General features: G+C 33.9%; 1 long non-coding RNA gene across 1 annotated transcript; it reads left to right on the top strand.

The window, feature by feature from the left end:
- The first annotated feature begins 330 nt into the window (after positions 1-330).
- On the top strand, positions 331-10,668 carry LOC137642569 (uncharacterized). The gene is made up of 3 exons (XR_011044815.1): positions 331-710; positions 1,027-7,915; positions 8,228-10,668. It is a non-coding gene; the product is annotated as an uncharacterized lncRNA (long non-coding RNA).
- Positions 10,669-16,219: the final 5,551 nt, after the last annotated feature.

Raw genomic sequence — 16,219 nt, 5'->3', positions numbered from 1 at the left:
TAACACGTGAAACTCATGACGACACCTCAACTAAGGAATAAATTAATCCTATGAATAATTCACGTCCATAATTAATAAATGAATAAAAGAGAAAATAAAGATTAACTCACCTGTGTTGAAAAAAAAAGTGAAACTTTTTTCACTTTGTTCTTTTTAACTTTTAACCTTTGAGTGTAGTATCCACCCTTTATGGTCCTTGATTTTCTACTTTGCTTGTTTCAAAATTCTAAGTTTCTTTTTTGTTTTGGGGAAAAGTTTAATTTTTTTATAATGGTTAATTTGTGTTCTTGCTTTGGAGACACGTTCAGTTTCAGTTTGTTATGTTTTAAATTTGTGAAAGCATCAATAGTTTGCAACTATAAAATTCCTCCTTAAAATTATAATTTAATACTAGAGTTTTGAGACTGAACGAAAACCTTTACTTCACCTCAAAAGTTTACTTCTAGTCCCAGCGTTTGAAGACGGCAGTGCATTTTCACTCAGCAGCTGAGAAGGGTGTGTTAACTCTTCACTAATATTTTTCACCAATCCAGCGTTAATTTTAATATGGAGCATTAAGTGACTAGTGTGATCGTTGGTCGAGGATGATCCTGCTTGGAAGTGCGAGCACTTGGATTACTTCTTGAGGCTACTATACCATGGAGTTGCATCGAATTTTTAATTAACAACGACAGCTGCAATTGACCTAGAGAGGCTTGCTTAGAGTGGAGGTAAGTTGTAAACCACATTGATGCTTGTGCCTTGTAATTTTCACTCGAGTTACTCATTCACTTTGAATAAACTGTCTCCTTAACCTGAACCATAAAAAATCATCCAAAGGACCAACCATATTGTTTTCATTTAAAATTTAGAATTTATTGCCGGTTTAACTACTTATATTTGTGAAGTGTCTAGTTTTATTCTGCTCGTTCGAGTTCATATTTGCTTCATGCATTTATTATATTAACTGGCAGTTAGATAATTTTGTTGATATATTTACGTATATTTGCTCTCTATTAATAGAGCGTATTTATGACATATTTATAGATCCTGAGGACTTTTCTGGTAGTGGGGGTTATTAGTGAGGTCGCATCATCGGTCTTCATATAAGGACGGATACCTCGCTTAAATACCAAGAAGCAATAAAACCATCTACGATCCTGAGCCATTTTCCTTAATACATATTTCAGTGATAGTTCTGTTTATGTAAATAAATATTTGAATTTGCTCTTGATTATAATTTATTGCCATTGATAATTTTTTAAACCTCCAGTATTTTGAAAATGGCGCCCAACGTGGGCAGGTTAAAGGTCTTTTGCTTCATGGTGTTCTTCCTCGTCGGGTTCAATCTTTCGATCGCGGTCACACATTTTTTGCTTCGTGAATATTTTACTTGTCTATTATTTTGCTGTGTTGGTCATATTTTTTGTGAATATTTGCGAATTTGCATAGGTTATACTTCCTTCGATAACGCTTTGCTTAATTTCTGAATTTGCTAATGGGTTTATTCCATTATATATTGCACATTTCAACTCTCTAAGTTTTAGCTGAATTTACATGCAATATGGAGAATATGAAGGCTCTTAAGATTTCACGTGGTCATTGTCGAACACAGGTAACCAAAAAGTGACAGTGTAAGGCTTAAATATGGTACTCTCACTGAGCAAGAAAGGATTAGTTTTGTATTATCCCTTCAAAATTTAAGAACAAAGCTAGATAGTTTGGACTCTCAGATAGTGGATATGCTTTTCAGTGAAAAAAAGGATGAATCTGATATCAAAGATGAACTCGATTGTTGTGCTATTTATATGGATAATATTTTATCATTAGCTATGCTCGAGAAAGTCACAGCAGAAATTCCCTTGCCTAGTAACCCTTCTCCTAATATTAAATACCCATGTTTGCCTCTTCCTGTATATAATCATTCTGAGGGGGAAAGCATAGACATTTTTTTTAAGGATTTTGAGAAGGCTATGGAGACAATGAAAGTAGACTCTTATCTTAAATTTATTTATCTCCAAAATCAACTAGGTAAACAGCCATTAGCTCTTGTGAAATCTTTATCTTCTACTGAACAGAATTATGAGGAAGCCAAAGCCTTGTTACAAAAAGCTTTTGGTTCTGAATTAGGTCAGAAATTTGAAACTATGCTTGCCCTTTCAGGATTAAAATTAACGTATGACTCTGACCCATATGCCTTTATTGGTAAGATGAGAAGCATTAAAAACTCATTTGCTGCACTTGCAATAACCATTGATGATGTCTTGCAATATTTCTTTTGGGATGCTATGAATGATGATCTTAAATTACAATTAACTCAGATTTCAAATAAAAACAAACCTTTGCGTAAAGATATTGAGGATAATATTTTTGAGGCCACATAGCGTTACCTTGGGGTTCAGAAAAGATATCAGGAGAAGAAAGTTAATCGTAAGGTTCAGTCAGATGCTAGATCAACATTAAGTTTCGCTAGTAACGTACAGGTTGACTCTTCCAGTGCAGTGAAATTAAAGGGTTGTATTTTGTGTAGGGACGAAAATGGTTCCGAAAATGCTGATCATCCAGTTAACAGGTGTAAGGTTTATGCCTCTCCAAAGGCAAAGGTCGAAAGGCTGCTAAAGTTTGAATGCTTGCACAAAATGTTCTAATCCTCATAAAACAAGTGCATGTAGATTCAGGTTCTTGAGAAAGTGTAACAAATGCAACGACTGGCATTTCAGTTTTTTGTGTGATAGTAATGGTAAAGTTGCTACTGATAACGTTAATAAAGAAAAGGGCTCTTCCCTTGGAGCAACAAATGGTATGATAAGCATAGATTGCAATAAGGTCCTTTCACATACTGGGGCTTTCGTTTTACCCACTTTCTGTTGTTTTGTCTAATAATGAGCAAATGCGTTGTCTTAAAGACAGTGGTTCTCAGCTTAATTTTATAGATGCCGAATTTGCAAAGCGAAATAATTTGGAAGTATTGGAGTCAAATTTCAGTGTCACTGTAAGAGGTATTAACTCTCAAAGAAATTTGTTGACTAATGTTGTTAGTGTTAATTTAAATAATAATGTGAACAGTTTTTGTGTGGAAGCAATCTGCCTTCCAGAAATCAATACAAAGCTAATTCTTCCAGGTTTGAGTCGAATTGTTGAAAGATTTATGGAAAAGGGATATAAATTTGCAGATAAATTTTTGGCAAAAGGGGGGGGATATGATCTCTGATATTAAGTTCATACTTGGAACTCATTCTATTCATTGTTTACCAGAAATAACGAAATTGTTTGGCTTTGGTGTTCCCTCTACATATTTGGAAACTTCCCTTGGTATTATGCTTTCTGGAAATGTTAATGAATACCTGACAAATTTGCAAAGTATTCGTCACAGCAGTAGTTCTACAAGGAATCCAAGCGTATTACTTAGTCATTCTGAGGCTGATTCAGTGACTATTATTGAGCCGGAGAAAGATCATTCCCCTAATACTGAATGTATTTCTGCTGAAGTAAATTATGCTGTACTTGATGATAAAGGTAATCTTGTTAAATCTGAACTAAAAAAGGCTAACGATGCTATTCTCTCTGAACAGTGTTCTCAGATATTGAATTATGATAAAACTTTGTATAATGAATCTTGTGTCGAAAATGATGTGCATTTGATAAATTATGTTTTGAATTCTGTTACACGCAGTGATGATGGGAGACTGGTGCTTCCTATCTTATGGAACAAGAAAGTCTCATCTTCTTGGTAAAAATCAAACTCTTTCAAAGTTGGTTCCAAAGTCTAATTTTAAGAGTTATCACAAAGATGGTAAGTCTCTTGGAATGATAGACTATGTTTTCAGAGAAAAAGAGCGTCTAGGTATAATAGAGAGGGTAGATAATTTATCTCAATCCCTGGAGGAGCACCCTAGTTTTTCCTTTTTGCCACATATGCCCGTATTCAGGTTCGAAAAGGAGAGTAGCAAATGTAGAAATGTTTTTCTGTCTAATATTTGTGAAAATGATCCCTCAAAGCCTTTAACAGTCAGCCACAATCAGGCAATGTTAGCGGGGCCTTGCCTTAATAAGAAAGTATCTACTTCTATACTGCAATTGAGATTTGATAGCAATGTCCTGTGCTTTGACTTGAAAAAAGCCTTCTTGCAAATTGTGCTGCCTGAATCTGATCAGCAAAAGCTTTTGTTTTATTGGTACCGAAATGTTGCCAAGAATGATTTTTCATTGATAGTGTACAAACATGTTCGGCTTCCTTTTGGTCTTAGACCTAGTCCTGCTTTACTGCTTTTAGCTTTATATTATATTCTCATGATTGATATAAAGAATGATTCGCTACAAATTAGGAATTTGAAGAGAAATATTTATGATTTGTTATATGGATAATTGCGAGATTTCATTCAATGACCCTGTCAAATTGAAATGGGCCTTCGATAATTTGAAGCAGATTTTTGAGCCTTATGGATTTGAAGTACAACAGTTTATGACAAATTGTAAATCTTTGCAGAGTTCCATTGATGGAGAAACTGGTGAGTCGACCCCTGTGACCAAGCTTTTTGGATTGCTTTGGAATACAGAGACTGATTCTTTGTCCACCCAGAAATTAGTTTTGGATAAGAATGCTTCATCTAAAAGGCAGATTTTGAGTTCAATTGCATCAAATTTTGATATCTTTAATTTTTGTGGACCTTTACTAAATAGAGCTAGAATATTCATGCATTCTTTGCAGTGCAATAAAGAAATCGGTTGGGACAATAGGCTATCCGAGGATCTGTTAAGAGAATGGAATAATATTGCCAAGCAGCTAAATTCTTCTCCAACGATTTCAGTTAATAGATTTGTTGGTAGGAGAGATATGTATAATTTGATTGCATATACAGACAGTTCTAGAAGCATTTACGGCTGTGTTGTGTTCTTATATAATTTGAGAACTAAAAAAACAAACTTTGTCATGGCTAAGAACAGATTTGTTAACAAACAATTAGAATCTAAATCCATACCTCCTCTTGAATTTCAGGCAGTTTCTTTAGGGACTGAAGTATAACATGATATTAGAAGAGAATTAAGTGGTTCTAATTGTGTTGAGCCTATTAACATAGTAGGGATGGATCTATACACAGATAGTCTAGTTTGCTTACATTGGTTATCAGCACATGTTACAAAGTTTGATAAATTACGTAATTTGAGCATCTTTGTGAAAAATAGATTAGATAGTATCTGCAGAATGTGTGAAGAATTTCCTATTAAGTTTATATTCTGTGCAGGCTCCAAAAACCCAGCTGATGCAATCACCCGACCTCTCTCCTATAAGCAATTAATGAATTCTAATTTTTTCAGTGGTACTATTGCTGAAGCAGATATTGATGTTTTCGCAAGTGATATGATGGAAGTCACCATTCCTAATACATTGCTCAGAGAGGAAGGTATGAGTTCTTCTCTTGAAAGTAGTAATGTTCATGTTGCTACAGAGTCTGTGGTTCGAGAGGATATAAACCATTTGGTTTCTATGGATTCCTTTTCAGGCTTCAAGAGTATAGTTTCAGTCCAGTCCATAGGTATGTGATAAGGTTTATTAATAACCTGAAAATTGCAGTAAAGATGAGGGACCCAAGTAAATATTCACATTTTAATTGTCTTACTGATGAAGAAACTTTATCAGAAGCTTATAATTTTGTAATCTACAGAGACCAGCAGATTCACTTTCCAGAAGTTTTTAAATATTTTGCACGGTCTTCTAATGCAGTTAAAAAGATCCCTAATATAATCAACCAACTTAATATTTATCCAGATCACAATGGTATATTGCGTGTTAGAAGTAAGACTGCACGCTGGAAGGACAGAGATAAATTTATGTTCTCGCCTATCCTTTTATCAAAGGATAGCGTCCTGACCAAGAAGTTAATCCTGGAAATGCATAAAATGACAAACCATGCTGGCATCTATTCATTGTTGACCGAATTTCGGAAAACTTTTTGGGTTTCACATTTCTTTTCAACTGTAAAGAAGATTTTGAAAGAATGCATCAACTGCAGACGATTTCACAGACATGCAGTCAAATTGAATCAAAGTCCATACAGAGATTTTAGGTTGAAACCTCCCAATATTCCCTTTAGGTCTATTTTCCTGGATTATCTTGGCCCGTATTATATTAAGTACCAAGGGGTTAAAACAAAAATTTGGTTGCTTTGTATAAAGTGTTTGTGGTCTCGAGCTATAAATTTAAAATTGTGCTTTGACATGACTGTACCCACATTCTTAAGAGCACTTCAGTTACATATATGGGAGTATGGTACTCCACAATTGTGCTTTTCAGATATGGGATCTCAAATTGTTGCAGGTACTAATTTAATTTCTGATTTTTTAAGGGACCCAGATACTGTGCAATATCTACAGGAACATGGAATGAGGGCTGTAGAATTTGAGCAATACTACTAAGGCTGTAACCAACTTGGATCACTTGTGGAAAGTTGTGTTAAATTAGTTAAAAGACTTGTATATGGTTCAGTTCGAAATACTGTATTGAATTCTCTTGATTTTGAGTTTCTTATAGCAGAGACTATACATTTAGTTAATTGCAGGCCAATTGCTTTTCATGAGTCTTTAAGAGATAATAATCCAAATTAAGTCATTCCTGCTGCAATAACTCCTGAAATTTTGCTAAAGGGCTATGAATTGGTCTCTTTGAGCATCATTCCTAATTTGCAACCTCTTCCAGATTCCGACCCTTCATGGACTCCTTCCAAGGATCCAATAGAGCATATTAAGGACAGTTATAGTAAATTGCGCAAGTCTCGTTCATGTTTAAAAGACATTTATAACTCTGAATTCCTTGCAAAACTTGTGCATCAAGCCACTAATGTAGGTTCTAGATACAAGCCAGTATCGCACAAGAATTTGCAAGTTGTTGATATAGTTTTACTTAAAGATATTCATTTGAAACCTGCAAATTATCCAATGGGAATCGTTAAAAGCGTTCAGATGAACTCAATTGGTGAAACCACTGGTGCAACAGTAATGAAGGGAAACAAAGAAAGAGTAAATAGACACTCTTCATCATTAATTCCTCTACTGAGTATTAATGAATATTCTCATTCTAAAGTAGTGCATAGGCAAGAGGATGAGCATTCCAATGACTATCTTGCATTAAAGAGGCCTAAAAGATTGGCTGCTTTGAAAGGCGTACGAAAAACGAAAAATCTTTATCTTCATGGAGATGCTTAATATTCATTACTTGTACCTTGTAAATAATTCTTGTATATATTTAATTGTATGGGACATGAGGTTTTTTCTTCTACTGATAAATAAAAATTCAATTTCTTCTGACACTAAAACAGTTGAAATTGAATGTCTTTGCTGAGAGTGTTGAAAAAAAAGTGAAACTTTTTTCACTTTGTTCTTTTTTAACTTTTAACCTTTGAGTGTAGTATCCACCCTTTATGGTCCTTGATTTTCTACTTTGCTTGTTTCAAAATTTTAAGTTTCTTTTTTGTTTTTGGGAAAAGTTTAAATTTTTTATAATGGTTAATTTGTGTTCTTGCTTTGGAGACACGTTCAGTTTCAGTATGTTATGTTTTAAATTTGTGAAAGCATCAATAGTTTGCAACTATAAAATTCCTCCTTAAAATTATAATTTAATACTAGAGTTTTGAGACTGAACGAAAACCTTTACTTCACCTCAAAAGTTTACTTCTAGTCCCAGCGTTTGAAGACGGCAGTGCATTTTCACTCAGCAGCTGAGAAGGGTGTGTTAACTCTTCACTAATATTTTTCACCAATCCAGCGTTAATTTTAATATGGAGCATTAAGTGACTAGTGTGATCGTTGGTCGAGGATGATCCTGCTTGGAAGTGCGAGCACTTGGATTACTTCTTGAGGCTACTATACCATGGAGTTGCATCGAATTTTTAATTAATAACGACAGCTGCAATTGACCTAGAGAGGCTTGCTTAGAGTAGAGGTAAGTTGCAAACCACATTGATGCTTGTGCCTTGTAATTTTCACTAGTTACTCATTCACTTTGAATGAACTGTCTCCTTAACCTGAACCATAAAAAATCATCCAAAGGACCAACCATATTGTTTTCATTTAAAATTTAGAATTTATTGCCGGTTTAACTACTTATATTTGTGAAGTGTCTAGTTTTATTCTGCTCGTTCGAGTTCATATTTGCTTCATGCATTTATTATATTAACTGGCAGTTAGATAATTTTGTTGATATATTTACGTATATTTGCTCTCTATTAATAGAGCGTATTTGACATATTTATAGATCCTGAGGACTTTTCTGGTAGTGGGGGTTATTAGTGAGGTCGCATCATCGGTCTTCATATAAGGACGGATACCTCGCTTAAATACCAAGAAGCAATAAGACCATCTACGATCCTGAGCCATTTTCCTTAATACATATTTCAGTGATAGTTCTGTTTATGTAAATAAATATTGGAATTTGCTCTTTATTATAATTTATTGCCATTGATAATTTTTTATCAATGAACTTGCGCCAACCAGGAACATACCCTATTAAGACTTTGTAGTAATTAAACTTAGAAATGTCAATAATCATCCCTCATTCTGATGCATTCTCTTTTTTTAATCACTTTTTTTTTTTTTTTTTCTCCCCCCTTTCCAATCAGAGTAGCATCTCCTGGTCCATCATTTATTCTTAAAATATTGGTGGAAAACATGGTCTTCACTTTCTGTAACGTATGCCATACCCCATAATGACTAACCGAACGTATGAAGAATAAACATAAAACTCGCATTTTTACAATGAATCACTGTATCGGTGTCATGAATTTGAATAATTCAAAGAATTTATTCTTCTTGAAGAAAGTCGGGAAGTGCTTACTGTATATCTCCGGGCTAACCCCATATCTATAAAAAAAAAATATGATATAATTTTCAGGTGACTTAGCTACATAAAAGCACACCCAGTCTCCCATGCTATTAGTGTTTGAAGAGGTTTCCAACGTATTTGCGATGGTGTTAGCCTCTTCCCTGTATGACCCAAAGGTTATACCTCTCCCATGATCAGGAGAAAATATGCCTAGGTATTTCCCTAATTTGTCCACCCTCCCTCTTAGAGCTTTATCCTGCTGCTCTCTTGCATCTGTCAGTCCTAAGCCCTCACAATACCATAAATAATTCTTTCCGCATCAATCGATAAAATACCCGTAGTAGCATGACATGGGGCGTTGTTACTGCTGTACTAAATTTTAAAATGATTCGCATACCGGCAGACCTCTCTACTGGTAGAGCTTCTGTCATATCCTCATGTACGAAATTAACTTTAAACAATGGTTCTCCTCTCCGTAAAACTATTCAGAGATATGATATTCTCATGGTCTATGCTAATTTCCTTCGGAAATTCATAATATGTCTGCATAACTTTCTCCGGGAATGATGCATTTATATTATAAATGGTACTTCTGTTGATGGTGATTTGTATACTATTTACATTTGCATTGTGGAAGAATAATAGAATAATAGTTTTCTTGTATAATCCTCTGTAAGTGTCTCGTATCAATTAGTGCCAGTGTCATCTTGTATGGAATATATGAACCAAACGTACGTCTGATAGAGAGACTTGATGAATATATATTAGAAAGGCTTTGGTAATAATGACAATCTTATAAAGGCTTTGGTAATAATGACTGAATCAATACAGCCATTGCGTTATAATGACGAATGACAAGATCTATCCATGACTTCGATTGCTGTATTATAAAGTTATTTAAATGTCCCTCTTTATCAGAGTTCATAACTCAACTCTCATTCGCCAGCTTTAATCAAATTCTCAGATTGACAGAATCCATTAGAGACATGGCAACACTTGCTAAATCTTGCAATAGCTGGAACTAAGTATAATTCCATAAATTTTGAACTTCAGCGCCTGCTTAAGTTCAAACCTTTACGTATATAATTTTCCAAGTGTGGAAGAGAATACAAGGAGACTCTCTGTTTGTGAGCCAAATTGCTAGGCTGATAATATGTTATTACTACGTGAATGTGAATTCAGTCAATGATTTACCTGTTTTTCTAGTAATCTGTTAACACAACTGGTCAGTGAAATTGGTCTAATCTTTTGGATTACTGAGATCTTTTCTGGCTTGGCTATTGTTAATATTATTGTCCGTTTACATGTATTTGGAAGTAAACGTTTGTTTCAAAGAAGATTGTAAAACTCTCTTGGTAGGCCTTTGCCAAAGGGGGCTTAAATATCTCATCATATCGAAATTTATATTATCTTTACTAGGGGCTGTTGAACTTCCTCGCTTTCGTTAAACATAAGTAATAAAGGTTTTCACTGAAACAATATCGTAAGTTTCAAGCTTTACAATAAGTGAAAATAATCAATATAAACATTAGGCAACGCATTCCTAACGCAACATATATGCTAAATGTGTATTAGAAATGCAGGTAAATAAAATGGCAATAATAATAATCTTACGTATAACTAAATGATTATAATAATATTAATCCATCTAAACTATAATTTGATAATGCAAATTCCAGATCCTCTTTAGCAAACCTTTTATTGTGATTGATATCTTCACGGCGTCAAAATTATGTGCAATTGCTTCTCCTTTTCTTTTGAAGGATCGAAAGTGGGCATTCAGATTATTAATGCTATTTACGCTGTCAATATTTCGCCCAATGAAATTTGAGATTGCTCGTACATCATGAAGCCAATATGCATTAATGCATGTCTTCCAGGCCTGCTAAACGAACCAATAATCTTTTTTTTTTTTTTTTTTTTTTTTTTTTTTTTTTTTTTTTTTTTTTTAATGCAGGACTCATTGTTTTGCCACGGTATTATCCTGCTTTTTATTGCTTCTTCTCGAAAATGCAGCAAAATCTTATTAAAATACGGTTTCAATACACTCATTTCTATTGCTATATCAATGCGTTTGTTAATTGATTTCTCCTAACATTAGGGGACCAGTACTCAAATTTTAAAATCTTTTATTCAAAGTTTATAATTTTCTTCCAATCGCGCGCTTTTCTTTTATCAACTAGGTTATTGTATCTGACCACCGAGGAACAGAGTGTTTCATTGGTTGGACATTAGTCAGAGATACATTTGTCTGGCGCTTGTGTGATGAATTTCACAAAGAACCCTTTATTGTAATAAAGATACATGGCTCTATGTAATATGCTACTTATGCACTATTTCAAGAGCGGTTAGCCTACTTGTAAAAGTAACTTCATTTCAAAAGAAATTACTGTAAACCATTTTCAGCTGAATTGCAATAGAGAAATCGCCCACCTCATCTCTTTGTAATCTGTTTTCTTGACCTATTTACCTCAGCCTATCCGATGATTATGAATCGAATCATCAAAATTAACATAAAAATTAGATATTTTAGCGACAAAAATTAATTCCCTTGAAATACCTGAGTTTGATTTGCTGTATTAACAGAACTGAATTTGCTGATTTTGGAAAGTGTTCACCCTTTAGTTTCGTCAAGTTCATGTCTTATCAAGGTGATTAATCGTTGTGAACATGAATGTATAGATTATATACTGCAAATCGTAATCCGTAATAAGGCGAAAAAAATTGCAAAACTTCTTAAAGGAAGCTGAAAGTGAATCCTTAGACACAACGTGACGTTTTCGTCATAATTTTTCATTTATTGTCGTGGACGTTCTGCTAATACTACTGAACTGCTAAATTACAGACTTCCAAAGAAGGTTGAATTACGAAACTTCACCTTTCTAATGAATATTTAATGGCTAGACTTCTACCTTTAAATAAGGTTGAATTACTAAACTTCACTCTTTTAATTAAGATTGAATGGATAAATTTTCCATCTTCAATGAAGATTGAATTAATAAACTTCAGCCTCTCAATAAAGAGTGAATGGATAAACTTCCACCTTTAATGAAGGTTCAATGGTTAAACCTCACCCTGTTAATCAAGATTAAATGGCTAAACATCACCCTTGTTTTAAGATATGGCTAAACTTCATCCTTTTAATAAATATTAAACAGATAAACTTCCCCCTTTTAATAAAGATGGGATGGCTAAACCCCTCCCGTTTAACGAAGAGTGAATGACTAATCTTCACCCTTTTTATAAACATTAAATGGATAAACTTCACCCTTTTGATGAAGATGGCATGGCTAAACTTGACCCTTTTATTGAAGATGGAAATGCTAAACTTCACCCTTTCAATAAAAATTAAATAGATAAACTTCATCCTTTTTAATAAAGATTAATTGGATAAACTTCACCCTTTTAATAAAGATGGAATGGCTAAACAACCCTCTTTTCAAGAAGATTGAATTGGTAAACTTCACCCTTTTAAAGAAGCTTGAATGGCTAAACTTCACTCTTTTAAAGAAGATTGAATGGATAAACTTTACCTTTTTGAAGAAGATTGAATGGCTAAACTTCACCTTTTTAATTAAGATTGAATGAAATTTCTCTGGGTTTGTTCGTAAACGAGTTCAGCTGTCAAATACCGGCATATATATTTAAACCTGTTCTTATCCGGGCGTCCATTTAATGCTTTCAAGATAGAAGAGTTCATTTTTTAAACATTGAAAGTTTTCAGTATTTTCATTAAAAAAAAAATATGAGATTGATCCTCTATTCATTGAAACACACTCCTTTTTACCAATCATATCTTTTGAAGGGAAGCAAACCGCAGTAGCCATATTTTTTTTTTCTTTTTTTTTTTACATCCAGAAGGAATACTTTTAAGGAGGGGGAGCGATTGGAAGTAAAGCAGGGGTGTGCTTTTATGTAGCTAAATCACCTGAAAATTATATAATATTTTTTCATAGACATGGTGTTAGCCCAGAGATATACTGTACAGTAAGCGGTTTTAACACTTTTAATCTATAGCGACATTATTATCCTATCTTAATAAATTATGTCTGTAATTTACATATGTTTATATATCTTTTTCGTTTGTATATGTTATTGAAGGTTTCTTGATTTAATGTTATTTATCTTCATCTATTCTATTCTTATGAAGTTAGCTATTTTACAGATGCCTAGCTGGGATGATTGTATCTAATTTTAGCTTAAACAATAATTTATCGTGTAATTTGACTTGAAACACTTTTCTTTTATCATAAGAACCAGTTTATACTGCATTCATCCTCTTTAGGCCTGTATCAGTTATGATTCTAGGAGTGTTTGCTAATATAATCTCCCTTATGCAATATTGATAAGTGATAGGGGGATGAAATCTTACATCCATCATTGGAATTTCGTATTCAGTCTTTAATTCTTGGTGTTATAAATGAGCTGTCGTCATGAGTTTCATGTGTTAATTGTTTCATTCTTTAGCATCGTAGGAGAATTCTGAACCCACACATCGATTATTTTCTATTTGACTACGATTAATTATATGTATATTTATATAAATATGTATTAATTATAAGTAGGAGAAATGAGAGATACATGCATATAAAAAAAGATTAGTCTGGTTGTATATCGCATAAAATAAAATACTACGAAAAGATTCCTTTTCTGATTTTATTAACCATAGAGTTCATCTATTATGAGATAAATTACTGGGCGGAGGCTTCTTATCATAATCAAGAGAAAGATGACACAGACGTTCAGTCATGCGGAACAGGCACTGTGGTTTTGCCTCTGTTTATTCAGGTGTGGCAGTATCATTGACAGATGACTTGACAGGTGAAAGTAGATAAGTTTAAATCTCTTCATGTATATTTGAAATACTCTCAGTGGATGCGCTTTTATGTATAATAATAATAATAATAATAATAATAATGATGATGATGATGATGATGATGATGATGATGATGATGATGATAATAATAGTAATAATGATAATAATAATGATAATAATAATAATAATAATAATAATAATAATAATCCAGGAGTATTTTAAAATTAGAATAGTTACGGTAATGACGAGACATTCCTACATCTGTTTATTCAGGACTTATCGTATCAAAGAAAGATAATAGGATAAGCAAATAAATTTACCAACACTCCTAACAATATATTAATAATAATTAATATTGTAATAATTTTATTAACTATAATTTCAAAACATAACGATAAATTAATAATTTCTATAATAATTATTTAAGTTTAAATGATGGACTCATATTTTTACTATTAATAATAATAACAATGAGTATTGTAATAATTTTATAAACAATAATTTCAAAATATAATGATAACTTTAATAATTCTCTTAATAACTATTTAAGATTGAATGAGAGACTCGTAGTTAGGTATTATTTCACTCACCTGATGGGTTAGGTTAGGTTAGGTTAGGTTAGGTTAGGCTTAAGATTAAATAGTTAGGTTAGATTAGGTTAGGTTAGGCATAAGATTGAATGGTTAGGTTAGGCTTAACATTGAATGGTTAGGTTAGGTTAGGTTAGGTTAGGTTGGGTTAGGTTAGGTTAGGTTACGGTTAAGATTGAATAGTTAGGTTAGGTTAGTCTTAAGATTGAATGGTTAGGTTGGGTTAGGCTAGGTTGGGTTGGGTTGGGTTAGGTTAGGTTGGATTAGGCTAGAGAGAGAGAGAAAGAGAGAGAGAGGGAGAGAGACAGGGAGAGAGAGGGAGGGGTGGAGATACATTAGGGGTAGCCTATGAGGTTAACCCTTTTACCCCAAAAGGACGTACTTGTACATTTCACAAAAGCCATCCCTTTACCCCCATGGACTTACCTGTACGTCCTTGCAAAAAAAAATGCTATAAAAATTATTTTTTTCATATTTTTAATATTTTTTTTCAAAAATTAAGGCATTTTCCAAGAGAATAAGACCAACCTGACCTCTCTATGACAAAAATTAAGGCTGTTAGAGATATTTAGAAAAAATATACAGGAAAATGTGCTGGGAAAATAAATAACCCCCTGGGGGTTAAGGGTTGGAAATTTCCAAATAGCCTGGGGGTTAAAGGGTTAAGAGAGGGGTGGAGTTACGTTAGGGGTAGCCAATGAGGTTAAAAGAAGGGGGTGGAGTTAGGTTAGAAATAGCCAATGATGTTAAGAGAAGGGAGGTGGCGTTAGGTTGGAGATAGCCAATAAGGTTAAGGGAGGGGCTTGAGTTAGGTTAGAGATAGCCATTGAGGCTAAGGGAGGGGCTGGAGTTAGGTTAGGGGGGCACCCTTCTGGATCGATTCTGGTTTGAACTGGTCCTTATGGATCGAAAACATATGGATCGATTCTGGTTTGAACTGGTCCTTATGGATCGAAAACATATGGATCGATTCTGGTTTGAACTGGTCCTTATGGATTGAAAACGTGCCATTTCACTAACTCACATGCTCCTTCCAACCGAGTCCATACCTTATTAAATAATGCAGGCTTCTACTTCTGCATCAAAAGATATTTCTTCCTAAAAAGAAAAAAAAGGGGTCCTTTTTCTCTCCATCTTGCTTAGTCCAACCACTTGATCCTCCCAAATGAGTCCGTACTTTATTCAATAATGCAGGCTTGTACTTCTGCATCAAAATATATTTCCTCCTCAAAAAAAGAAAAAAAAAAAGTTCCTTTTTCTCTCCATCTTCCTTAGTCCAATCACTTGATCCTCCCAACTGAATCCGTACTTTATCCAATGATGCAGGCTTGTGCTTCTGCATCAAAGGTTATTTCCTCCTCAAAAAAAAAAAAATCATTTTTCTCTCCATTTTCCTTAGTCCAACCACTTGATCCTCCCAGCTGTGTCCTTACATTATCCAATGTTGCAGGCTTTTACTTCTACATCAAAAGATATTTCCTCCTCAAAAAAAAAAAAAAAAAAAGTTCTCTTTTCTCTCCATCTCCCATTGTCCAACCACTTGATCCTCCTAACTGAGTCCGTAGTTTATCCAATGATGCAGGCTTGTACTTCTGCATCAAAGGTTATTTCCTCCTCAAAAAAAAAAAATCCTTTTTCTCTCCATCTTCCTTAGTCCAACCACTTGATCCTCCCAACTGAGCCCGTACTTTGTCCAATGATGAAGACTTGTACTTCTGCATCAAAGGATATTTCCTTTAAAAAAAAAGGGGGGGGGGTCTTTTTCTCTCCATCTTCCATAGTACAATCACTTGATCCTCCCAACTGAGTTCGTACTTTATCCAGTGATGCAGGCTTGTACTACTGCATCAAAGGATATTTCCTCCTCAAAAAAAAAAAAAAATCCATTATCTCTCCTTCTTCCATGATCCATCCACTTGGTCCTCCCAACTGAGTCTGTACTTTATCTAATAATGAACGCTTGTACTTCTGTATCAAAGAATATTTCCTCCTCAAAAAAAGAGTTCCTAGTTCTTTCTA

Source organism: Palaemon carinicauda, chromosome 6 (genome assembly GCF_036898095.1).
Source record: "Palaemon carinicauda isolate YSFRI2023 chromosome 6, ASM3689809v2, whole genome shotgun sequence".
Taxonomy (NCBI): Eukaryota; Metazoa; Arthropoda; class Malacostraca; order Decapoda; family Palaemonidae; genus Palaemon; species Palaemon carinicauda.
This window is presented reverse-complemented; position numbering and strand designations above follow the sequence as displayed.